Source organism: Callorhinus ursinus, unplaced genomic scaffold (genome assembly GCF_003265705.2).
Source record: "Callorhinus ursinus isolate GAN/ISIS: 27379988/994484 unplaced genomic scaffold, GSC_fseal_2.0 scaffold73, whole genome shotgun sequence".
Lineage (NCBI taxonomy): Eukaryota > Metazoa > Chordata > Mammalia > Carnivora > Otariidae > Callorhinus > Callorhinus ursinus.
This window is the reverse complement of record NW_027397135.1, coordinates 1117325-1142408: the sequence shown is the minus strand read 5'-3', so window position 1 is coordinate 1142408 and position 25084 is coordinate 1117325. Positions and strand designations below refer to the sequence as shown.

The following is a 25084-nucleotide window of genomic DNA, read 5'->3' as shown; positions in this document are numbered from 1 at the left end:
TGGGCAAGAATGGGTCTGAAGGTATAAATCTTGCTTTTTTTTTTTTTAAACATACTTTACTGAACTGAAACCCTCTGAGCTAAATGATGGTCTGTATAATTCCACTTTCTAGAATGAGTTCTGGCATCCATAGTAATCCCTGTCTCAGGAATTTTAGCCCTAGGCTTCATCTGGGAGTCACTACCTAAACTAAGTATCTGACTGAATTCTAGTGAAACTGTCCAGGAATTGAGAATTTTCTGCAGAATACCCCAAACCAAGGGACTTCTTTTCCAAATAGAAAAGCATACATTTGTGTTGGTTTTCAGCTTGTAGGGAGCGTCATTTTTATGTTCACCTTTGGAGGGGGACTTCTGTCTACATCTGAGGGGATGCTTTTCATTTCTGGTGTCAGGGGACCCTATCTACAGGTTGTTTCACTCAGGATTGAGATTACAATTATGCCTTGATTTCTTTGCTCCCTTTTTAACTTGGTTTTTACTAAATCTCTTGGCTCTGATTTGGGATCAGAATTTTGGAGAGATCCTATGATACACATATGTTTAACACAGAGACTTGTGAGGTGGTTGGATTGTTCAGCATTCCAAGAGACCTACCAGATGTTGGTGCAAGACATACTGATTTGAATTCTAAAAAGGTCTCTGAAGACTATTTCTGTTTATTCATGTGTATTGTTTTATAGATTCCACATATAAATGAAATAATTGGTATTTGTCTTTCTCTGACTTGCTTCACTTAGCATTATACCCTCTAGGTCCATCCATGGTGTTGTGAATGGCAAGATTTCACTCTTTTTTATGGCTGACTAATATTCCATTGTGTATATATACTACTGACACAGTATGTTGTACACCTGAAACTAATGTAGCATTGTGTGCAACTATGTGTGAATAAAAAAATAAAAAAATTTTAATTAAAAAAGACTTTTTGTAGTTTGTACATTTTTCTTTTGTGTCCTTGCCTATTTTTTCCCTGTAAAACAGTCATTCTCTTATTATTGATTTGTAAAATCTTTATATATTAAAGGTACTACTTCCATCATATATGTCTCAACTCTTTTTTCTGTTATTTTTTTCATTTTTGTTTTTTAATATAAAATCTTTTACATTTTTATATATCAAACTTTTGAAGATTTCCCTTAATGGAGCTTTTTCTTTGCTTTTACTTTTAGAAATACCTAATCCCATTTGAGATGAGATTAGTATCCCTGAAAGCTGTTGGTGCAAGAGGGTGACATTATCAAGACTCTGGCTTGGTGAACTCGTCTGATACATTTGGGATGAAGTGTATTGAAGTGGGAGGTGGGAAGTGCTGCATGTAGGAGATCATAAAGTTCTGACTTGGTGGTCTTTCATAAATTAGAGTTCCTAACTAGTTTTTTCCTCTGAGAGGAATCGATGAGACTATTTCTTAGGATCTATGTACAGTCTTCTCTCCCTCCCTCTTTTTCTTTTCTGTGAATAGACATGCCACATGGGTATTCCTTTTTTTTTTTTTAAAGATTTCATTTATTTATTTGAGAGATAGCATGAGCAGGGGTGGGGGAAGAGGGAGAAGCAGGTTCCCCTCTGAGCAGGGGGCCTGATATGGGGCTCAATCCCAGAACCCCGGGATCATGACCTGAGCTGAAGGCAGATGCTTAACTGACTGAGTCACCCAGGCACGGCATCTACCTGGGTATTCCTAAGGCTGCAGCTTGGCAGGCTGGGCCGTGGCTGGTGTGCCATGCACATTGCCACATCAGACATAGCTGATAGCAATCTTTGGCTCCCACATTTGCTGGAGGAAGGGAAGTCAATCTGATGTCCAGAGCACCATCCATGCAATCAACTCGGTCCACAAAATCAACTCATTTGCACCTTCTGCACCAGCCGCAGGGATGAGAATATTGTGAAAAGACGAAGGATAAAAACAATTATAATTAGAGAATGGGAGGTGTTTCTACACATCCATATAAAATATCCAAGCAGAGGAACTGAGACATAAAGCGGTGTTAATAGTAAAGGTGGTGTCTGTGTTATAACAGCACATGAGCAAGAGCGGTGTCCCCCATCCGACAGCATCAGTATCACCTACAGACTTGTTGGAAGTGCAGATTCTTGGGTCCCATCGCAGGCCAATTGATTGAAAACTCTGGGCGAGGCCCAGCAATCTGTGTCCTCACAAGTCCAGGGGACTCTGATGCACCTTCGACCTCTGATTTAGATCTCTGACAGCCACTCATCACTCAACAAACATGAATGTCTACACTTGTGTTCTGTTCTACAAGCACGGGTTCTGCTCTGCCTGTGACCACCTCCATGATGATGCCCAAGCTGCAAAGAAAGAAAAGATACAGGTGCCCATCTCACTTAGGAAAAACATAATTTTGATTTTACTCCACTTTCTTCTTGGCTCTCATTGATTGTTCCTTTCAAGTCCAGACACACTAGTATATACCTAACATCTGTAAGTCTCGTGCTTTGCTAGTTACGGTGGAGGCTCCAAAGGAAAGATATGATATGACCCCCAGCCTCGAGGAACTTAGAATCTCATCTAGCCAAATCAAACATGCGGGAAAGAAAGAGTGCCACGATAAGGTGTGGATTAAGTACTCGATTCAGTGATACAACCCTGAAGTACTTAGAGTTTCTCCTTTCCTCTCTCTTGTCAAATGACTGTTTTACTCAAACATTTTGGCTTTGGCAGAAAATTCTCAAGAATGTGGCATGTGAGGGAAATAAGTATCACTGCTAAAAGCTTGCAGTTTGGTACAGGGTCTGTCTGTTTTGATCTTTATTCCTGGGGTGGGGCAGATTTCTCCTGAAGTCCTTTATCCCCCTTTTGGGGAGTTCTCAGGTAACAATAGTTCAAAGCTGATTTGAACAACACTTGCCTTATAGTTTCTGAGTTTGCCTAGGAGAATGGGTGTGAAATTGAGAAACTGTAAAAATTTTCAAAAGAGGGAAGAAGGTGGTCTTTGACAACTCTAGACTGGAGAAATTGACTTTGCTCTCCTACAAAATTTGCTGCATATGTATTAAATAAGTGATCTGCAACTGCGTAAAAGGGTCAGCTTTGACAACTGAGAGCTGGCATATATTAACAATGAACAAATTAAAAGGAAGAATTCTTCACTTCCCCTCCCCACTGCAAAACGCGTTAGTTTTGTCGATTTGGGGGAAGCTGTAAACAAATTACTATTATTATTTGGGTTTAGATAGAATAGTCAAATAGCCTCTCAAATGTCTGTGTGAATACCCTGGGAAAGGATCGGCTACTGGGGGCTTCATCAGGTTCCTAAATGGCTGAGCAAGCAAACCCAGAAGAGTCATTAATGGGCTGCGTCAAGCCAGACAGAGCCCTCTGATGTGCTGCCTCTCAAAGATCTGCCCTTGACCCTTTCCTATTTAATATGTTCATTACTGACCCAAGTACAGGCATGGAGGGCGTGACTGCCCAGGCGATGACCAACAGAATGAGGGTCCAAGAAGTTCACAAGAGGTTGGATGGTGAAACAAAGGTGACAAAATAACCTATGATGAAGATAGAGTCAACAATCCATGTGGTGGTTTAAGATACACGCACCAACACTGGTGTGTACATGCACTCAGGCTCGCACACTGAGGCATACATGCACATTTGTACACATGTGCCTCTACAGAAGGTGCTAGAATGGGGGCCCAGGAGTGACAGCGGCACACACGAAAAAGCCTTACAGGTTCTGGATGACAATGAGCAGGAACATTCAACAGATTGATATGGTGGCCCAAAGCTGATGTGATTGATAGAACAACAGAGCCTGGAAAAAAGACTATAAAATGCCCCTGCATGCAAGGCTGGCAGGTCCTACTGGGGGATACAGTGTTCAGTTCTGGACGCCATGATTTATAAGAGGCACTGAGAAGAATGCCATCTTTTCTTGATGTTGTTGGAAGACCCTAAAGTAAACAAAATGGAAACTTCTGGAAATGTGTCAATTCTAATTTCACAGGATGGCCAAGAAGTGGAGTTGAAATGCTCTTAAAAGACACTGGAAAACACTCTTGAACTTCTAGATAGTCTTTTTCTATCACAGGAACTTAAACGTAATAATCCTGAGAATAAAAAAGGCAAAATTACTCTACAGCATTTCATCAAAATACAAATGAGGTACAATTTTCTCTATAAAATTAAAGACTGCATTCCAAGGAACATGAATTTTCAAAAGACTGAGTGGTAAAGTTTGCAGTAAGAGATTTTATGGGCTGCATTTTGTCTCCCCTAAAATTCCCGTGTTTAAGCCCTCATCCTCAATACCTCAGATAGGACTGTATTTGCCAGATCGGGTCTTTAAGGAGTACATTAAGTTAGAATGAAGTCATTAGAATGGACCCTAATCCAATGGGACTGGTGTCCTTACAAGAAGAGGAAATTTGGATACAGACACAGGGAGAAGAGAGCCATCTACAGCCCAAGGAGAACGGTTGGAACAGATCCTTCCCTCACGCTTTCAGAAGGAAACAACGGTGTTGAAACCTTGATCTTGGACCTCCAGCCCCCAGAACTGTGAGAAAATAAATTTCTGTTGTTTCAGCCCCCAGGTCTGTGGTACTTTGTTACACAGCCTTAGCTGACTGATACAGAACTTCAGTGAGGGCCGAAGGTGGTGGCTGTCCTCTGGCACCAGCATTTGTCACTGGTCATGGGTGGATGGGTCCGAGAGTCACAAGCCCCTCCGCTGGCACTTTCTATTCCCGTGTGGCTGGCCCCATCACTTGAGGGGGGTTCTGAAGGCCCCTGTCACTCCTCTACCAGCTTTCCAGTCCCTGGGCTTCAGGGAATCTGGGCATGTCCCTTATCACTTGGGACATCTCCACTCCATACCTGACTGAATTGTGACCACTTTATTTCTGGTTATTTATTACAGTGCTTGGTGGAGTTATGTAGAAGTTTTAAGCTTGTACAAAGTCAAATTTATTCATCTTTTTCCTTACAACCTTTTTGAGAAAAGGACATAACTTTTCTGCACTTGGGCTTGAGGGTTTCATTACTGACTGAAGGTCCTCCGTTTTGGGCAATGTCCCGGGTCACGGGTGTTCCTGGTCAGGCTCACCTTGGGGAGGAAATCAGGCACTTTGGTTCCTCAGTCAGAAGTCAGGGAGGCCTCTTTGGGCTGGCTGGAAAAGGCAGGCAGGATGTGGAGCCTGTGCCTGCTGGCTGGTGGTGGGAATGAAAGAACAGTAGCTCTTGGGCAGCAAACAGCATGGCCTCAAGGAAGCCGCCAAGGGCAAGTGCCTGGTCCTCCATTAATCAGGCTGTAGCTCACCACTGCTTCCCTCATGGGAGAATTCTCCTGAGCCTTTCCTGCCTGAGGGACCCTGACATCAGCAAAGGCCCTTTTGGAGTTGAACAAGGACCCACGTGGGGAGACCAATCCCCGAGCAAAGGCCGGTGAGGTGGAGAGACTCCCCGCGTTGTTTAGGTTGTGAGCCAAGGCTCCTTAAACCCGGTGTATTTAATTCTAGCAATTCCTGAATTTTTACGTTCGATTATGGATGAAGCCCAGAGCAGATCTGAAACAATTCTGGTCCCTCATTATCAGTAGAAGCTTCCTGCGGGGCAGGGAGTGTCGTTTTAGGGCCTACTGCAAAGTCAACATACTTCTAGAGGGTTCGGTTTGGCTCATTTTCGGTGCCTTTCAGATGCGCCAGTGCTGGGGGCACAATGCAGGCAATGGGGCTTATTAATTATTTGAGTTCCCACTCTAAGAGGACCAAGCAGATCTCTGGGAGAGGGATGAAGTACACATCAGTAGCCACATGGGTCGACAGAGAAGATTGTTTATTCCAAAGGGATGAAAAGAAAACACGAGAAGCAAGTGATGAAAAATAAAACTGCACATATCTGACAGGCCAGACATGGGAGGCAGACAAGGGGTAGGTTAATTTGACTGAGCCGGGTCCCAGCCCCCAGCCCACAGGGACACTGCAGAAGCAGGACCGCTCCAGCCTCGCAGCTGTTTTGTAGGAATATCCGGAAGGACACCCACTTCTACTGAAGATTGGAAGGAAAAGGGAGAAATAGATATCACAAGGGTCTCCCAGACGAATTCATGTGACGATGATATATGTGAAAGAGATGGATTTTCAGTCCCCCTACTTTCTGGTTCTAGGAATAGTCAGATAAGAGACTGATATGAGGCAAAACTACATACTTAAGCAACTTTTTGTTTTATGATGACCATGTGGCTCATGGCGTCACTTGTTAAATGTGTTTCAAGTGGTTTTCTGTCTTTTAGTGAAGGTAAAATGCCAACAGGAAGCTGGCGATGGCTAGGGTATCCTGGTGCAAATATCCAATAGTCCATGCTTAATGTGGTCCAAGGAAAGAATGTTGTGTGTACTAGATAATGTATGTGTTTGTGTGTGTGTGTGTATAAAAAACTCTTTTTTTAGGTATTTTTTTAATTAAATTTTTTATTGTTATGTTAATCACCATACATTACATCATTAGTTTTTGATGTTATAAAAAACTCTATTAAAATATTAAGCACGGGAGCCCCTGGGTGGTTCAGTCAGTTAAGCATCTGCTTTCGGCTCAGGTTATGATCCCAGGGTCTCAGGATCGAGTCTTGCATCGGGGTCCCCACTAAGTGGGGAGTCTGCTTCTCCCTCTGACCCCCCTCGTGTTCTCTCTCTCTCACTCTCTCTCAAATAAATAAATAAAATCTTTAAAAATATTAATCACAAACATTAAAGAATACAACTTAAACAGGATTTTAATTAGAGATTTCACTCTCATCATTGGCTCTTCTTATGTTTTTTTTAATTTTGCTCATTTCTCTCTGAGGCATAAATAGACCTAGGCTTTCAAAATTATTTTAGAATCAAAAACTCTCAAGGATTCAGATATTGTTGGGATACCTTAGGGTTTCAGAGCATATCAGTGTTAAAAACTCTTGCGTCCTTCAGTAAGATCTGAGCCTTAATGAAGCAGCTAAACATTCATTCATTCATTCATTCGTTCATTAAAATTCATTCATTGACAGATATGGGCTAGGCACTGGGGAAATGATAGTGAACAAAATCAGGCATAGAGTCTGTTGTCACAGGGCTACGAGGCTCTGACTTTTAAGAGGGGAAGACACACATTAGCCCCATAATCACACATGAAAATGCCAAAATGACACTCTGTCTTCCTCTGGGGGTGTTGAGGCAGGAGAGTCAGCTTCCAAGCAGAGGGAGTGGGCGTAACTGGAGATGGAACTGGAGATGGGGGCTTTGGGGCCGTGTTTAGGGATTTGAGATTTGATTCCCAGGCCTAGAGGGGATGCTAAGGTTTGCATTTTGAAAAGATCAGTTGGTTGCAATGTGGAGAACAGATAGGATTAGTGGAGGGGCGAAGAGAGAGAACAGTGGTTTATTTAAGTGCATTTACGACTAAGACATAGTATCTTGCCCTCTAGGATGCTTTAGCAGAGGAGACAAAAATTAAGATTTAAAATTTGTTTGGTAGGGAAAATAGAGGAGAAATGATTAACTTTAGAGTTCTTATCATTAATAAGCATCAAATAACTCTTCTGTTTTCTTGTATTTCCGTGAGAGATAAAAATCCAGAGAATTCTCAGCAGGAGTTTATGTGGGAAAACCGGGCTCCACTCTAAAATCACTAAATAGAAAATTGTAAAACTTACTATCTCTAGGTTTCCATTTCCTTAAATCTATGATGTGACTTCTTGTCAAGCCCTCACAGAAGACATTTATGTGATAAATTCATTCACATTAAAGTGTGAAGGGCTGGTAACAGTGAGATGCAGCTCCGTGAAGGCAGGGACCAGCGTCCCCCTCTTTATACCCTCAGGTCTGGTCTGCTGTCCAGGATAGAGTTATTCATATGGAAAGAAACTAGGTCACTTGTCCCACATGGCTTGTGTTTTGAAATAACGTGTACAATAATATACAGGAAGAAATTTCTAAGGGATGAATTTAAGACCATTTGGCATAAAGATCATGGAGATCATTTTCAGTAATATGGCCTTCCTGATAGTGATCAAGACAACCATGCCCAGGGCTCCCCCTTTTCTTTCCCGTATCCGATTTCCTATTGTCACTTCACAGCTCCCCCATCAACCCCAAGAAGGCATGAAACACATTTTCCTGTGTTGTTCACAGAATTAAATGCACAGTATTCCAGGTTTACGACTCAGGAATCTGGCAGCTATATGTTGCACCATGCAAAAGACAATTTGGACTAAATATTTTGGGGAATAAAATGAAAGCACTTAAGATAATGTTGCTTAGGACAAGAATTCAAACCCGTAAATGGGGTTTTTTTTAGCTCTAAGGTAATTAGCAGCATGACTCACAATGAGAATATGTTAACAATTCTCTCTCCGAATCCATGCTGTGGGCTGGGGGGGGGGGGCTTTTTTTTTTTTTTTCCTGGATCCATCCCTGATCCCACTGCAGAGCATTCACTGATGCCAACTCCCAGATCTGACTCTGGAATATTCTCATGTCCTGGGCTCAATCCAGCAAGTATCTCACCAGAGGTCTTTCCTGAGGTCAAATAAGCATCAGCCTCGAGGGAGAAGGAGGTCAAATGACACAGCCCTCACATGGGGATCAGGCTGCATAAATAACAGTCACCCATGCAAAGCAGACTAGATCTAGGTCCTGCAGTCTTGGTGATCTGGCTTTACCACGATCAGCCAATCTCTTTCTTGAGCTCTGGAGTGTATCAGGATGTCTGGTGGACCCCAATGGGACAGAAACTAGGCAAACAACCAACGTTTTTAGACCTTAAGATTCAAGAGTAAGATGAATGTTTGTTGTTTCTTTCTTTGAATCAAGTTGACATAAACTTTGTTCTGGAGTCAGACAGACTTTGACCACTTGCTATTTCATAGTTCTCTGTGTCTAGATAGGCAGAGAAAAGAGTAGTGTGCTTTTGTTTTTCTTATCTAACTCTTTACTTTTCTTTGTCCTCAATTAATGGTGTAGAAAAAAATCATACACAATGCATCTAGTTAATAATTTGGCTGGGGACGCCTACTTTTAATACTTTCAGTTGACAAGTCATATTGAGTCAAAGTAAAAACCAAGACAGCGGCCTCCATCATGGTGGTGGGTTTCTGAACAGACATTTGATTCTCCCACGATGAAATGATCTCATTAGAACGAATTCTTAAAATGTAAAAACAGGTTTATTCCCCGTTACTAGTCGACCTTGCCTGTGACTAGTTTTTCCAACTAATAAATTCTATTAGCAAACTGGCTCTTCATTTTCATGCCAGAAATGGTTTTGCTTATTTTCTTGTTTTTTTCCTTCTTCCCCTTCACTTTCCAACTCTTTTGCTCTGTTATTTCGTCCAAGTCATACATCCGTATAGAGTCTTCCCTGATTATTCAGGTCATGGTGATTTTACTCCAGGAACAAGATGATTTACCTCCACTTCACAGAATTATGAAAAACAAATATGTCCCCATTCATTGGAAATAAAAGGACATCGGACGTTAAAAAGAAACCGCCACAAGTTTCTTATGTTAAGCTGAACATTTTAACTTGGTCTTGAGATGCTGCCAATTTGACACCATGTTTAGATTTTACAGAAAAACCTGACCAAGGGCCTGGCCCACGCGACTCTCCCACGGTTCCCTGTAGCCTGGAGAGCAGGCCCACCAGGCCTTAGGAGGAAGTGCGCCATTTACCTCAGGGACGCTGGGGTCCGGAGTAATAACATTCTATGTGGATCAGAAAGGTAGGCCAAGCGAGGGCAGGTCAGCAAAAAGGAATGAAGGAAGAAAAGCAAATTCAAGGGGAGGAACGACCAGCCCCCAGTGGCCTTATTATATGAATAGACTGCAGATAACTCCATCTTTCTACCACAGCGGTTCATAAATTCTGTCATCTTGTTAGCACTGTCAGAGTACTGACCTCACTTCCTCCATTAACGAGCTCACCCTATTTTGAGGGGAGATTCTTTAAGAGCACACAGTCCAGAAACACCTCATAAACAGCTTGTCAGCCTTGTGATTCTGGAGGTAATGAACTCCATGCCAGGGAGGGGAAGGGTGGTGGGTGGGAGACCAGCTGACCAACAGCAGAACAGGGCGCACAGATGTGCCTGGCCCAGTCACGGCTGGGGAGGGGCCAGCACACGACTGGGTTTGGGAGGGGGCTGGAGACAAGGTGTAATCCCATTTACCCAGAAAGGTGTCAGCGACAGATTGGTGACCTTCCACACAATCACTGGGCTTCTTTTTATTTGCTTGGGAGCTGTCTCTCTCCAGGAAGACAGAGGCAGCCTCAGCAGCATGCTCCTGAAAGAGCTCATTTGTGTAACACCCCCTCTGGTATTTCGTTTTTTGTTTTTGGGAGCTACTGGAAGTCTCCATCCATCTCCCCAGCGTCCAACCTGGTTCTCTTATCTTGGGCTAGATGGGGAAAACGGCTTTGAGTTCCCAGTGATCCAGGATGGATTAAATGGTCAAAAATTGGGGCGCCTGGGTGGCTCAGTCTTTAAGCATCCGCCTTCAGCTCAGGTCACGATCCCAGGGTCCTGGTATCGAGCCCTGCATCGGGCTCTCTGCTCAGCGGGAAGCCTGCTTCTCCCTCTCCCACTCCCTCTGCTTGTGTTCTTGCTCTGGCTCTCTCTCTGTCAAATAAATAAATAAAATCTAAAAAAAAATAAATGGTCAAAAATTGCATTCTGCTTCTAAGAGCTTAAGTTTGCGTGAAGTGTCCAGTCTGGCCCTGAAAAGGAAATCTCGACTCTATAAAGGCAAGGAGAAGTCCCCGCGGCCAGCTTATGCACCGGGCGAGCTCCATAAAGTTGCTTTTGCTGACGAGCCTGGGTTTGAGTGCCTCGAGACACATGGCGTCAAATTATATCTAAAAACAAAGCACCTTGAAGGCCCAAGAGGACCCTGTGGCTCATTCGTAAGGTGTCTCCTCTCCCACCCCAGCGAGATATTTTTTACTCCTGCTGATTTATGCTCCCTCGGCAGACTCAAGGGGGGATGGAAAACACACTTTAGTGCTTGCCCTGGTGCCTTCAATGCACAGTGAAAACAGCTGGCCTGGGCCCAGGGCCCTTTCTTTCCTGTAATGGTTGGCACCAAAACCCTTCCCACACACACCATAATCAGAGCCCGCACACAGACGATGGATTCATCAAAATTCATTTGACGCCTTTGGGGGCTGGTTGAGGTGGGGAGCAGAGGCGGGCTGGGAGCTCACCGACTCTTCTGGGTGCCTCCTCTTGACCAGGTGTACGAGGTCATCACTTATTTCCAGTTGCTATTTTGGTCAGCCCCATAAAAAATATCCCTGACAATTCTGAATTGCATGTATAAACCATTTTATGGCTGTTGGTCTTGTTGCTCTCTCCTCTCTTTCTCCCCCTCCTGAGGATCCCATATTTCCTCCTCTCTGCTGTATACAACATAAACATTTATCTTCTTGGACCATGTATTCAAAAAAAAAAAAAGGTAAAGGGAATAGTAAAAATCCAGAGTCAAATGTGAGTGGCGGAGCTATAATTCTTCATGAAGTAGCAGGTAAGATTGATTGTCAAGGGTCAAAAGGCTAGGTCAAACTCCGCTCATTCGTCAGCTGAATGTCATTTTTGTTTTCCCTGTCACCAGATAGCTTTAAAAAAAATTGCAACTCCTTCCTCATTATCTGGGACTTGGCTCCTTTTCTGCCATCCAGTATTAATGAAACCGTGTGTCAAGCCTGGCCCTCATCTTCTGAGGTTCTTCTTCACGTCCCGCCTTCTTTTCTTAAGCACTACAAAGAAAGCACCATTTCAAAGGCCATTTTCTCCCACAGCCATGTTGGGGAACTGCCACTAGAGTAAGGATGATTTGTGAACACACGTGGGGTATAAGTGTTTGAATAAACAAAAATGTAATTAAATCACAGCAGGTGTAAAGCTCGTGACCCAATGTAATTGGATGGTGGCAATATCTTTGCATCTCATAAATAGGAAAATAAAACGAGCCGTGAGATCTGGAAGCCATCTCAAATTATGTGTCTAAAGAAAACAAATTTTTCCCCTTGTAATTACAGCTGGTCACAACAACATAATGCAAAACCTAAAAGAACACATTGATTTCGCTGGGAACCTGACATGGCATCCACCGCGGGTCAAATGTAGGTTAACACTATCAAATAATTCCTCCTCCAAAAGATTCACTTAATTAGCTCGTGTTTACATTTCCTGAAGTGAAAGAGAATGATGATTAGTTAGATGGGGATTCATTTGTGAAGTTTTAGGCGTAGATGTGCCAAATGTTGTAAGTAAATCAGCTGATGGGGTAACTCTTGAAACACAAATTTATATCCACATCTAACTTTAAACAATCACGACGAGTTCCTTATTTTGTAAGCCTGTACTGTTTTGTTTTCTATCCTCTTTGCCTCTAAATAGAGACCTGGACCAAAGTGGATTGATAAATCTAAGTGAGAGTTTTCTTTATAACAGTGACACTATTTGGACCAATCATCTAGTCTTCTCCACAGGCGTTTGTAATTTCCATTAGCTCGGCTCATTCCTATTGGTTGGCAACTGTATGGTGTGACCAAAGTCTTACATGGGCCAGTGAGTTTCGCTTTGTTTCTATTTCCTGATCACGGGCCTGTAGTCACCACAGAAAGTCCTGCCAAGTATCTCAGGAGGCTGGAAAGAGAGGGCATGGCTGGATCGTCGTAAGATCAACATACGGTCTCCTTAGGGAGGAAAAATAATGACAACAGCAAACAAAAACCCTTGGTGAAATTCTAGGCTAATTTCAATTTACCAGAGATGATAATTAACTTTGAATATAGCATCTATTGATTTTGTAACAGTATGTTTGGTCCTTGAAAAATGGCCCTCGCAAAGCCATCCACTAGGTTCAGCTTGAAGAGGTTGATTAAAAGGAAGATGGCCCCGCCATGTTTAGAATCTGGAATATAAGAGCCAAAAACTCAGAGAAAAAACAATTCTCTATGGGAGTAGCTTGCTAGAGAGTCTTGCCCAGCCAACCCGAAGGTTTTAACCCAGCCCCAGGGAGAGGCTTAAGGGGAAGCTGACTGGCTGCAGAGACAAGGATCCTGGGAGTGAGATTTGGATTCTGAAATGCCGGGTGGGCGGCCCCGGGGGCGGGAGCCGTGAAAAGCAATTCAATCCATTCTCCAATAAGGAGACAGACTAGTATGAAAGGGGAAGCTGACAGCCCAAAATCTGAAAGGTTTGAAAAACAACTTCAAAATCCACATATACAAGAAAGGATCAAAAATAAACTTGATAAAATGTTATGTTAAAAACATATACTTTTCCTCAAGTCGTCTTTTTTACCCTAACTTTGGATGGTGTTTTATTTGATAATTTCTAATAAAAAGAAATGGCTTTACATTTTGTTGTTGTGATTCTTATTCTTTGTAAGTTTCACCAGGACTACCCAGGGGTCAGTATGAAGGCCCAAGTCCATGTTGTTAGGCTAAGATGCCTTAGCAGCAACACTGTTCACTCTGCTGAGAGTGACTAGGAAAAACAGGGGCCAGACATGATATAATAAATCCCATGAGGATTGTCCCAAACTACAAACAATTATGGCTTTGGTGAAGAGAAAGTTGGTACATGCTGAAAAGGGAGTTGCTGTTTATGTGTGAGTAACTATGCTGGAAGCTCTATATGCATTATATTGGTTTATCCTTCTTTGCCCTCATTACAAAGACATTATTATGCCCCTGTTACAGATGAGGATGCTGCAGTTCCGAGAGGCAGGGTGATTTTCCTGGTGTCACAGAGCTGGTAAGAGGTAGAGCTAAGCTTTGAACTCAGGTCTGTCTTAATGCAAAGACCATAGTCTTGACATTACATCTTTTTTTTTTTTTTAAGGGAGCTCATTTATTGTCACTGTTCCAAATGTACCCCAAAAATTAGAAAATAACCCCCCCAATTCAATCCCCCCACCCCCACAACATTCCCCCCAACACACATAGTTTTTCACAAAACCACAAACATCAACTGGTCTTGGTATTTCCAGAAACAGTGCAGCTAAGAAACAATTTAGAGAAAATTTAACGGGATTCAGATTATATCCATTCTGTCCTCTCTGCCCTGAGAGTAATATGGGTCCCAGTCCTTCCCAATGGTCTTCCCATCTCTGGTGGACTAGTCCTTTCACAAAGTGGCATTTCTCGCTGCTGCCCTAGAGATCTTCCTGTGCCTTTTTCTTCCTCTTGGTTTTTTCTTCTTGAATTATAGGGGGATTTGTTGCCTCTCATTGTAGATAGCTAATAAAATCACTCAATTCACGGCCACCTTTGTATTTCTTTGGATTTAGCTTCTTGTTGGCTGGAGAGAAGTAGATGGTAGGAAAACCTCTGACTTCATATGGAGAAGGCACATCATTGGCTGTGGCATCCATCTTGGCTATGATAATATTTGGGTCTCTTCTGAGCTTCTCTCCCAGTTCTTTATTCTTAGGCTCCAGATTCTTACAGTGACCACACCAAGGAGCATAAAATTCAATCAGTACATCTTTATTTTCATCATTCACCATTTCATCAAAATTCTCTGCTACCACTACCTTTACCAGCCCATCATTGCTCTCCGGGATCGGCTCAGACTTCAGATACCTCTTCAGATTGCCATCAAAGTAATCTTGCAGGAATCTTTCAAGAGCCTTGCCATCATGTGAGAACTCCTCTTGCATGACAAACGTCTCTCCTTTTGCAGTTCTGATAGCAACAACAGGAACCTCGCCAGCGGTGCTTTCCAAGCCAAAATCAGAAAGTTTGTGGCTAAAGGTTTTGCGGCTAGCTACAGCAAAGCTGAGTTTGTTTCCAGCATCTAGGAATTTCTTTGCTACCATCATCACTCTGTTTCTCCAATAGTTGGAACCTTTAGCATTCTTTTCATAGTCCACATCATAGTAAGCCACAAGTAAGTCCTTGCCCTGTATCAAATCTTTATTGTCTTCTGTTATGTGAGGGCAGATCCCAAAAATGTTTTCTTGGATAAATTTTTTAATCTTGGCACTAGTCCTTTTCTGTTCTATATATGCCTCTTATTGCCTCAAAGGATAAATATAGTCCACTGAACCGTCAGCCTCATCACTCACAATTTAGAATTTGATTATAATCAAAACAAGATTAAGTAATGAAAAAACAAGTAAAACGAAAAGATAATTCAAAAGCTAGGTTTCTGGAGTTTTTTTAGTGTTTAAAACTATATCTGCTTTTTGATCTAGATAGACAAATTGTAGTAATTGCTATGAGGCAAGCCCCTTCCTGTTTACTCTATGCATGCCTTTGGCTCCAGAATTTTCCAGTTATCTATCCCCCCTACTAACAAGTTTCATACAGCTTCAGTTAATAAACATGGCTGCTAGAAAACCCCATTTGGTCCCTGCTGTGTTCAGAGCCCTGTGCTGGTTGCCATGGAGGATAGAGAGGCTCAGTGCTGCGTGCACCGCTAGACTACTGCTTCTCAATCCATGTGTCCATGAATCACCTGGAGATCTCAAGAAAATGCAGGTTCTGATTCAGTAATCTGGGCTAGGTTCTGAGAGTCTCCATTTCTAACCAGCTCCCAGGTGATTTTGGAGTAGCAAGGCTCTTGGGAACCAAATAATGACCACAGACAGGTAAGATTTAGATCATTACATGATTGACCCAATATTTTCTCTGTGTGTATCTTCTGGAATCTGAATGTGAAAGGTTAAGACTAAAACACGTGTAAGAGGAACTAGGTCCTAAATAGTAGAGAAGATGGAAAACCAGCACACAGCTAATGCGTACGTGGTGCTTTACGTACATTAACATACTTAATCTTTAAAATGACTCAGTGAGGTTGGTAGACTTTGACTTTCCACACTTGTAGATGAGGAAATTAAAGCCAGAGGGGATGAACCATACATCCAGCAGCAACTACAAATTTGGAACTCTGCTTTAACATGTTGTGTGTTAGAAGGGGTATAACGTATCCAGAGAAGAATCTAAGGGAGAGGGTCCAGGAGGCAGAGGAGGTCTATAAACCTTATCACAGGCATAGTTCTTTAGGAAACTAGGATATTTAGCCCGGATTTTTAAATTTTTTTATTTTAACTAGGCTCCACACCCAGCATGGGGCTTGAACTCATGACCCTGAGATTAAGAGACACATGCTCCACTGATGGAGCCTGCCAGGCACCCCTAGCCTGGATTTTAAACTTATGTTCCTTATGATTTTTTTCAGATAGTATTTGGAGAGCTGTATGTGGAAGGACAAGTAGATTTGCTTGATGTTTATTTGGATAACTGTTTGCAAACATTGCTTGCTGAGTGAATCTTCAGGGACGCTCTGTAGAATAAGAGATGCCATGGTCAGGAGAATGCCTTGTGCCCACCCACTCCTCGCGGGGATTCACAGCATCCAGGAATCTAGTGAAGGCTCTGAGAAGTCCCCGGGCAAGCTGCCCTTTTAAGTTAGGATTTTCGTTCTTATTTGACCACAACTTCCTCTTTACTTTTTTTTTTTTTTTTTTTTTTAATAATACTTCTTAATTAGTTTCCTCAGGTCACACTTTGGAAAATGTTCCTGTCCACGGATGAGTCAGGGCCAATGAGTGAAAATTTCAGGGAAGCAGATTTCAGAGTCATAGAAACTTTCCAACTCTGTGACCTTTCCAAAGCAATAAACTCCCCATCACCAGGAGTGTTCAAGAAGAGGCTAGAAGAGGCCTTGGAGAGAAGGTTCGCCATGTCTGGAAAGACATACCATTTTATGAAACATGTGGTTGGTTATAATACCATCTGTGTTTCAGGTGGTCTTGTTGATTTTGTCCTGTAATTTGACGGTAAGATTAAACCATACTATGGTACTCAAACCATCACATTAGGAACTAATGTTATAAAAAGACTAAATAATTGAAATCTTTTAGATTCACTGCTGAGTCAAGACGTTTTCTACTTATGACCAATATGTGCCCAAGGCATCCTCTTCTAGTAATACTTTCGTAATCCTCAGCCTGGGTAACAGCTCTAGTGTCTTCCAATTTATGTGACATGGCACAGAGACCCACCTTGTAGGTAAGCAGGACAGATGTGTGCCCATATAAACCATGACTTCAGAGGTCCTTACTTCACCCCTCACCTCACAGCAAACTCGCTCAGGGACACTCTGTAGGTTAAAGTTCCTTTACCAAGGGAAAAACTGTAAGGTTAATAAGCAGAGATGAGGCTTCTAATACAAACGCTGGTGAGAGAAGGAACGCACTGACTCTGAGTCACCCATTCATTCATTCATTCACTAATTCACGCCATCAATCAGCATCTATGAGCATCGACCTATGCCACGTGTTGGGAATACAGAGGCACATGCTCCCTTCCCCCTGGAAGCAGATGCCTTCCTGAACACAGGTTTAGACAGGAGGATGGGGAGGAGGGCTCTGGGCGGAAGAAGGGTTGGGAGGAGCCACACAAAGAGGAGAACATGGAGTTCCTGATATGGTATTGACAAACTTCTGCATCTCCTGTAGGAAACAAGGGCCAGTCTTATTGGGGAATTTTATATAATTTCAGATTTCTTAAAGATTTATTTATTTGAGAGAGAGTAGAGTGAGTGAGAACACGAGCGAGAACATGAGCGGGGGGAGAAGCAGAGGGAGAGGGAGAAGCAGACTCCCCACTGACGCGGGACTCAATCCCAGGACCCTGGGATCATGACCTGAGCTGAAGGCAGATGCTTAACTGACTGAGCCACCCAGGCGCCCCTATAATTTCAGATTTCTTTACTCTATGGCTAAAATATATATTTTTTCAAAATCTAACTCACATGATAAAAGAGAAAGGTTTTCGTTTCTTAATAAGGGAATGTTTTAGTTTTGCATAAGTGTGACGATCCATACGTTTGACATCCAGGTTTCTGAAATGACGCATGGCAATTGGGTCCTGCCCAAATAATCATTTTTTAAAAACTGAGTTGGTAAGTCTGCCTATATTCCCAAGTAGGAATTCCTGAACCTTTGCTCCTGACTATGGAAATAAAGCTCATGTTCAAAAGGGCTTTTTTGCTAGTTGGTCAGTTGGTCAAAAAACTATAGCACTCAGGTACACAATGGATGTAGTCACCGTACATCCTAGGTTTCCGGAGGCCGTCTCAAAAAAATCCCGTCCTCATTTCCAGTCTTTGCATAATACACATAACCAACCGTGGCCTCAGAGTTTTTAGTGGGGTATATGATATCCAGAGTGAGGGGGTACATCACAGAGGGTCAAAGGGGGAAGAGGAAAATTCCAGCAAATAAAGCTGTGGCAAAGTAGAAAGAACTGTTGTTTTGGGATTTGAAGGCCTGGGAGTGAAATCCAGGCTTTGCCACATTTGGCATAACCAAGGCAGACCGCTGAAACGGCTGGGGTTCCTTGTCTATAGGATGGGAGGTTATCCCCTGTGAGGACCCCACAGCATACACTGCGGGCTCGGGAGCTACATGGAAATGCCCATGGATGAACTGGGCACACAGGGACTGAAGCCTTCCGACTTCACTTTGTGTGGACCCCACAGGCCTAGCTGAGAAGCAACAGCTTCTGAGAACACCCCCTACTGAGAAGCCGGGCTATCAGGTGTTGGGGTATACATATACCTAGCGGTCTCACACGGGGAGAGGAGAAGGAGACAGCCCCAGAGAGGGCTAATACCACTTTCTTGCCAACCTTGACTCAATTTAACTTGGGGGAAAAAAAAAACCCATTTCTTACTCCTTCAGTACATGGAAAAACCCGATCCCATTATGATTTTAATGTTGAGCACTTCCCAAACAGAGGTATTTGAAAGCACACAGAAAAAGAGATGCGTCTTTCTCCGAAGGATATATAGCTTCTTACTCCCACTCAGAAGGCAGTATCACTCTTTTACAGAACAAAGATCAAATTAAATGTTCAGCACTGCAATTTGCTCTCGCCAAGTATGTCAGTATATTTATGAACAATTTGTAATTTGGACTGCTTTCCAGACAGCTGGTCATATGTACATTAAAGTAGTCATAATAACCTGTCAGGAGAAATTTCCTACAGCACATTCATTGGGGAAAATATGGGTAAGCTTGGTGGCCTTTTCAAACTCCACTAAATCCCTTTATCTTGTGAACAGAGACCACCACGGCTGCAAACCTCACTGAAAACGTGGAGCTCACAAGGCTTTATTGTATCCCTGCCTTGTCCATTTGCTCCCTGCTGTGAAGACTTTAGGTTACAAATATTCCTTTACCCATACAGAGATGCACCAGTCCCGCCTGGGATGTGTTAAAGTCAACCAGATCTCCAAAAGACATAAGAAGGATCTATTTTAATCATATGCAAGCAGGGAAAATGGATCTGACTACCAAGTATCTTTTTTTTTTTAAATTTGTCAACTTTTTTTTAAAGATTTTTATTTATTTATTTGAGAGAGCGAGAATGAGAGCGAGAGAGAGAGCACATGAGAGGGGGGAGGGTTGGAGGGAGAAGCAGACCCCCCCCGAGCGGGGAGCCTGATGCAGGACTCGATCCCGGGACTCCAGGATCACGACCCGAGCCGAAGGCAGTCGCTTAACCGACTGAGCCACCCAGGCGCCCCCAAGTATCTTTTACAAAGGAATCTCCTGGCTCTGTGAGGCTGTAGAATCCCGATAAGGTGAGGAGGGTTTTGATGGTGGTGTAGGGAAAAGGCTCGGACTTCATTGGTAAGGGAATCTGCTTTTGTGTTTTGCATTTCTGTTAACTTTCCTGGTATTTTTCATTAGTAAATATTAAAACTTGAAGATGCATTCATCTTTCAAAGTGTCCTTTGGTATAACCCTAAGACATTTTGCATCAGGGTGCCCTGGATTCTAGCAAGATTGTGAATGTGTGGGAATTCACTGGTTTCTGCCAACTGGATCGCTACATCTTGGGCACCTAGGATGGTATTTGATGATCACTTTGTAGCAGAAGATGTTTTTACTCACAGATCCTCCCCAGTGCTTCAGTCATGAGATTCTAGTGAAATCCCAAGGCAATCAGCATGTTAACTTATTTTCTCTTGGTTGCATCATCTTATGCTCACTTATGTGGTTTTTCTTCCTCCATTATGTTGTTCAATTATCTAGTGTGAGCTTTCAGGGAAAGAACCCACCTATCCCACTTCACTGCCCCCTCAAATTACCTATGAGAAATGTATCAAATACATAATTTCAGAAAGTAGTCATAATTATTTCCATTACCAACACACAACTGCAATTGCCTCTCTAGCAATTTTCAGAAGCAGTTGAAAGGAGAGTAAATTCCAGAGACATGGTCCATTTGAATCTTTATCTTTGGGTTTGTATTATATCCCAGTGATGTAGTTGTGGATTCTGGGGTTCCCAAAGGTCAGCTGTGAATGCGTGAGGAAAGGCAGGAGAAGAAAGCAGCACCAATTGTCTTTCCTTTATCGAACACACATGTTGAGTCGCCTGTTTTGTGCCGGGGGTGGGCGTGTGGGGGTGGGGTTGTCCCTGACAGTGGAGGGGGCAAGGCATCCGAACACATGGTGGGAGAGCACAGGCTTAGCACATACCCCAACCTGCTATTTATTATTTCTCTTGGGTTGACTTAAGTTCCCCCCAAAGATATGTTGAAGTCCCAACCATCAATACTTCAGAAAGTGACTTTACTTGGGAATAATGCCTTTCTAGCTGGAATCAAGTTACAATGAGGTCATCAGGGGGCCCTCATCCAATAAGGCTGGTGTCCTAATAAAAGGGGAAATTTGGACACAGACACGGACACACACAGAGGGAAGATGGCCATGGGAAGGTGGAGGATGGGAGTGGCATTATCTATAAGCAAGGAATGTCAGATATTGCTGGCAAACCACAAAAAGCTAGGAAGAGGCAAAGAGGGATTCCCCTAGTGTTCAGAGGGAGCAAGGCCCTGTCCGTCCCTTGGTTTTAGACTCCTGGCTTCCAGAACTGTGAGACAATGAACTTCCTGTTTGTGATTCATTGTTACGGCAGCCATAAGAAACCGATGCATTATTTCATTTCTTCTGCTACCCTACGGGACAGGTGTTATTTTTTCTCTCCCATCTCACAGATGTGGAACTGAAGCTCAGAAAGGGAAGGACTGGAATAAAAGCCACCTTGAGTGGCTGGTGCTGCCTAGGGTGTCTGCAAAGATTGACTGGCGGTGTCTGAGGTGGGCTCGTGGCAGGCACAAAGTTTGCTTGGTGAAACAGGACTGCATTCCCCAGGGGATGTGAGGGAAGAGGTTCCTTGGCATGAAAGGAAGTTCTGGATGACTTAAATACAGAATGTGCAGCACAGAGGGGCACAGGGTGAGATAGTAAAGGGTGGCTGGAGCCCAATTTTGAATGGTCATGTGTGTGGTGCCAGGCAGGTTGGAGAGATTCGAGCCAATGGGGAGTGGCGGGCAGGCTGGGCAGCTCCTAACCCCAGCTAGAACCAGTGAGGGTTGGGCTTAAGACCATGAGAGTGGGGATAAGGAGCAGGAAGTGAATTCAGGTGCCATTTCAGAGACAAAACCTAGAATGTGGGGTTCGTGGGGTTGGATGTAGCAGGTGATGAGGGAGAAGGATGTCTGAGACACAGTTCTCCAGTTTGCGGGACTCTGGATGCTGATGCCTTGACTGAGAAAGGTAATACATGGGAAGAAATGCACAAAAAGGCATCTCAGCCAAGTCATGTTCTTGACTCAGTGACAGGCATATGTCTCGTTGTTCATGCCTGAATGCTGCTGTGAACAAGGGGCATGAGCATAGAGCCCCTCAGAGAGGGGTCTTTCCTGAGTGAACAAGCAAAGGATTATCAGTGATGAGAAAGAAGGGCCCTAAAGCAGTCACAGGGATCTTACCACCAGGGACAGAGTGGGACAAGTGCGAGGGCATATCCACTTATGAAGAAGATCTAGAAACCAGCATTGGAATCCAGTGAACATCCTTGGTTTACTGCACGCCCCTGTATCTGGTAAGTTGTAGAGCACTTGCATTAGAGAGTATAGGCTCAGCCGCTCTACTTCTTTTCATGAAACACAGAGCTAAAGAATATCACTACCTGGGCCATGTGGACACTGATCTCTGTGGAGAATGAGTAACACAGGGTGAGCAAGCCTCCCTTGGCCCCAGTACGACACTGAAGGTATGAGCCGTAAACATGCTCATCGCCGTTGGCTTGCGCTTCCTAGATCCAGAGGTGGAGCTGACTTTTGGTGTCTAACCACACTCAAATGCTGATGTGTCCCGAGGCTCAGATCTCAGGTACTTTTCTGAAATGCCCTTCTCTGCCTTTGCCCTGAGTTCCTCTTGCATGTGGGCCTGGAGGACCTGCTTCTCACCTGTGATCCTCCCCATCCTGCTCTATAGGCAGCTTCCCCAGGACAGCTTCCCTGCCACCATATTGGCCCCCATGAACGTGTTTGAAGATTGATTGATTGATTGATTCCCGTTAACTTGGGAATCAATCCTCTCCTTTTCCCTGGGCTTATCGAGCTCAGTTGATACTGACAAAAGTTCTGCCATCCTAACACTCCCTACTCCCCCCAGGGTGGAAATCAGGGCACTGGGGCCCAGAGACTTGATGCTATGTTTTTCTGATTATGTCAGTCTATTAGCTAGGGGATTTGAAAAACAGAGATCTTCCTATCTACCTTTGTTTACTTGAACTTGTACAGTTTCTTAAATCTTAGTTATTGTTTTTCCAATTGAGAGACACAGTTTGCCCAGAAGCACCATGCTGCTAGCTATGTTTCGAAAGAGAATTTTATATATGGTCCGTTCAAATTAAATGCTAGTGGGCAACAAGAAATATTTTGGTGAGTAGTTTGAAGGTGAAGTGAAGGGGTCATCAAACTCTTGGATATAGTTGCTATTTATGTTAAGCAAATTAAATTTGTTGGGAGTAAATTTGCAAAGTTGTCATATCCATATGAATACTATCCATATATTTCATTATTTTTCTCCTTACCTTTACATTTTGTAGATGAATTTCCAAAAAGTGGTATCACTTATAATCTTCTGCTCATTTACATTTTTTCATTGTTTATTACTAGAATTTTGTTGTCAAAATAGACTTTTTCTTTTTTCTTTTTTTGGATACATTGTAAAAGGATTCCTCCCATCTAGTTAATTAGCACATCCATCACCTTACAATTATTGCCTTTTTTTTCCTTCTGGTGAGAACATTTAAGTTCTACGTTCTTAGCAAATTTCAATTATACAATGCAATGTTATCAACCATGGTCACCATGTTTTTACATTATATCCTCAGACCCTTATTCATCTCAATATACACTTTTATAAAATGGAAACTTCTTTAACTTTTCTGAAGCAGCAGAAGTGTTATATTGAGAAACTAGTTGACATGTTATAATCTACCAGGATAAAGGAAGGAAAAGGGCAGAATTAAGCTCCACATCCCGAGAGGTGGGGCACATCTACATATGGTATTTGGAATTCTTCTTTAAGGAAGATTTGAGGCTGTTACTTGCCAGGTTGATATTCTAGGCTTCTTGGTTAACATCCTGTGAATTCTCATATTCCCATAATTTCCCCTAAAAATTTCCCTAAAATGTTTAGAGTTTGTTTAAAGTCATCTTCCATCCTCATTATCAAGGGATTCCTTGATAATGAAAGAAGTCAGTGGCTCTAACTTCCTCATTGCTGGCTGCTTCACTAGTGTGGAGTGAACAGCTTGTTTCAGTCATGTAATCTAAATATTCAATGGTTCTTTTCCTACTTGTTTTAGAAGGGAAGATTTTAGGGGAAAGAGAAATATTTGGTCACGAAATAATCACTTTTATTGAAGGATTGTTCTTTTTTTTCCAAAGTAGATCTTTCTAGAAACAAATAATTATGAATCTAAAAGTAAAACAGCAAATTGACTCACATTTTTTGCTGAGGTGGGTTTAACCAATATTTGACGAACTAGATCTTGAAATTTAGGTTTAAAGAATGTTTAGTGCTGTAATCCTTAGCCTATTTATTTTCAGAGAGATCCAAACTCCATAAGAAGTTCTTCCTTCCTAGCCCCTCCCCAAAGCTGAGCTAACTGGGTATTTGGTTTTGTTCACCAAACATTTTGCTTACTGGGTGCCTTTTATGACTCTGGCCTGAGGGCAGTCCTTGGATTCCATGAAGAATAAAACATGACCCTGAGCCCCCGGGGCTTCCAGGTTGGTAGGGAAGGAAGACCCATCAACGGAGACATTCAACACAATCTGGTAAGGGTGGGATGGACGGAGGGTGTCCTGGGTGTTGTGGGAGCCTCGGAGAGGGTCCCCCGGCCTGGGGGGATGGGGCAGGACGGGGCTGGCTGGAGGAATCCAGCAGCTGGCTGTATCTCTCTCTGGTAGCTGGAAGGATGATGAACTGACGAGTTAGAGCATTTCCATTGGGTATTTATGACTCTTCTCTATCCACCCAACTGCTAAGTGCAGTGTTTTCTTAATGACAGAAGAGTTTCTGTCCTACAGCCCTGGTTATCTCTGGACCTCCCCCTAACCGTCTAATGTAGGCATCATATACTTAAATTTCTCTCCATGTCTACCACTGACATGTGTTTCGGAAGCACCAGGTTTTGTGAACTCTGATCTAACAAAAACCACACACACATACTCACAAATACCAATTCCTCACCCTCTTTCTAACCTTATGGATCCAGCCTCCTACCTGATCAGAAATAATCAAATCTCTGGTTTTTTGTTTTTTGTTTTCCTTCCACAGCAAATTGGTTTTCCTGAAAACGTTTTCCATTTCCAGAATTTTTAGGTTTTTTTTTAAAGAGAAGAGTAAAATAAATCGAATGACTGGTTGAACTCCCCCTGGATTTCTCACCCCCACATTACAGCAAATTATCCCTCCTGGCAGAGATAATGTTTGAAAATGAGCGTTTAGGCATGTTCCTGATGGAAAGTTGTGGCACGTCAGGCAGGTTTCCTCCGCCACAAGAGAGGGGCATTTCGAGAACCTCCCGAGGCTGTGATAATCTGTGGCTCCCTATGGCTCACGCAGCTGACACAGCCGCTGCTGCTAGCCCGCAGCCAGCGCTCGGGCTGTCTGTAATTTCTCGACCATGGGGACTGCTCTCCGCTCATAAGGATTATTTGCTTCATGGACTGAACACAGGACAGGACCTGG

The 25084-nt window shown here is 43.1% G+C and overlaps 1 protein-coding gene and 1 pseudogene across 2 annotated transcripts in view; both read right to left on the bottom strand.

Moving 5' to 3' along the window:
• POU6F2 (POU class 6 homeobox 2) overlaps window positions 1-25084 on the bottom strand; it is a 485531-nt gene that overhangs the window by 150257 nt on the left and 310190 nt on the right. The window lies entirely within an intron of this gene.
• The window catches only part of LOC112809721 (protein disulfide-isomerase A3 pseudogene), a 43320-nt pseudogene continuing 32232 nt past the window's right edge, over window positions 13997-25084 (bottom strand).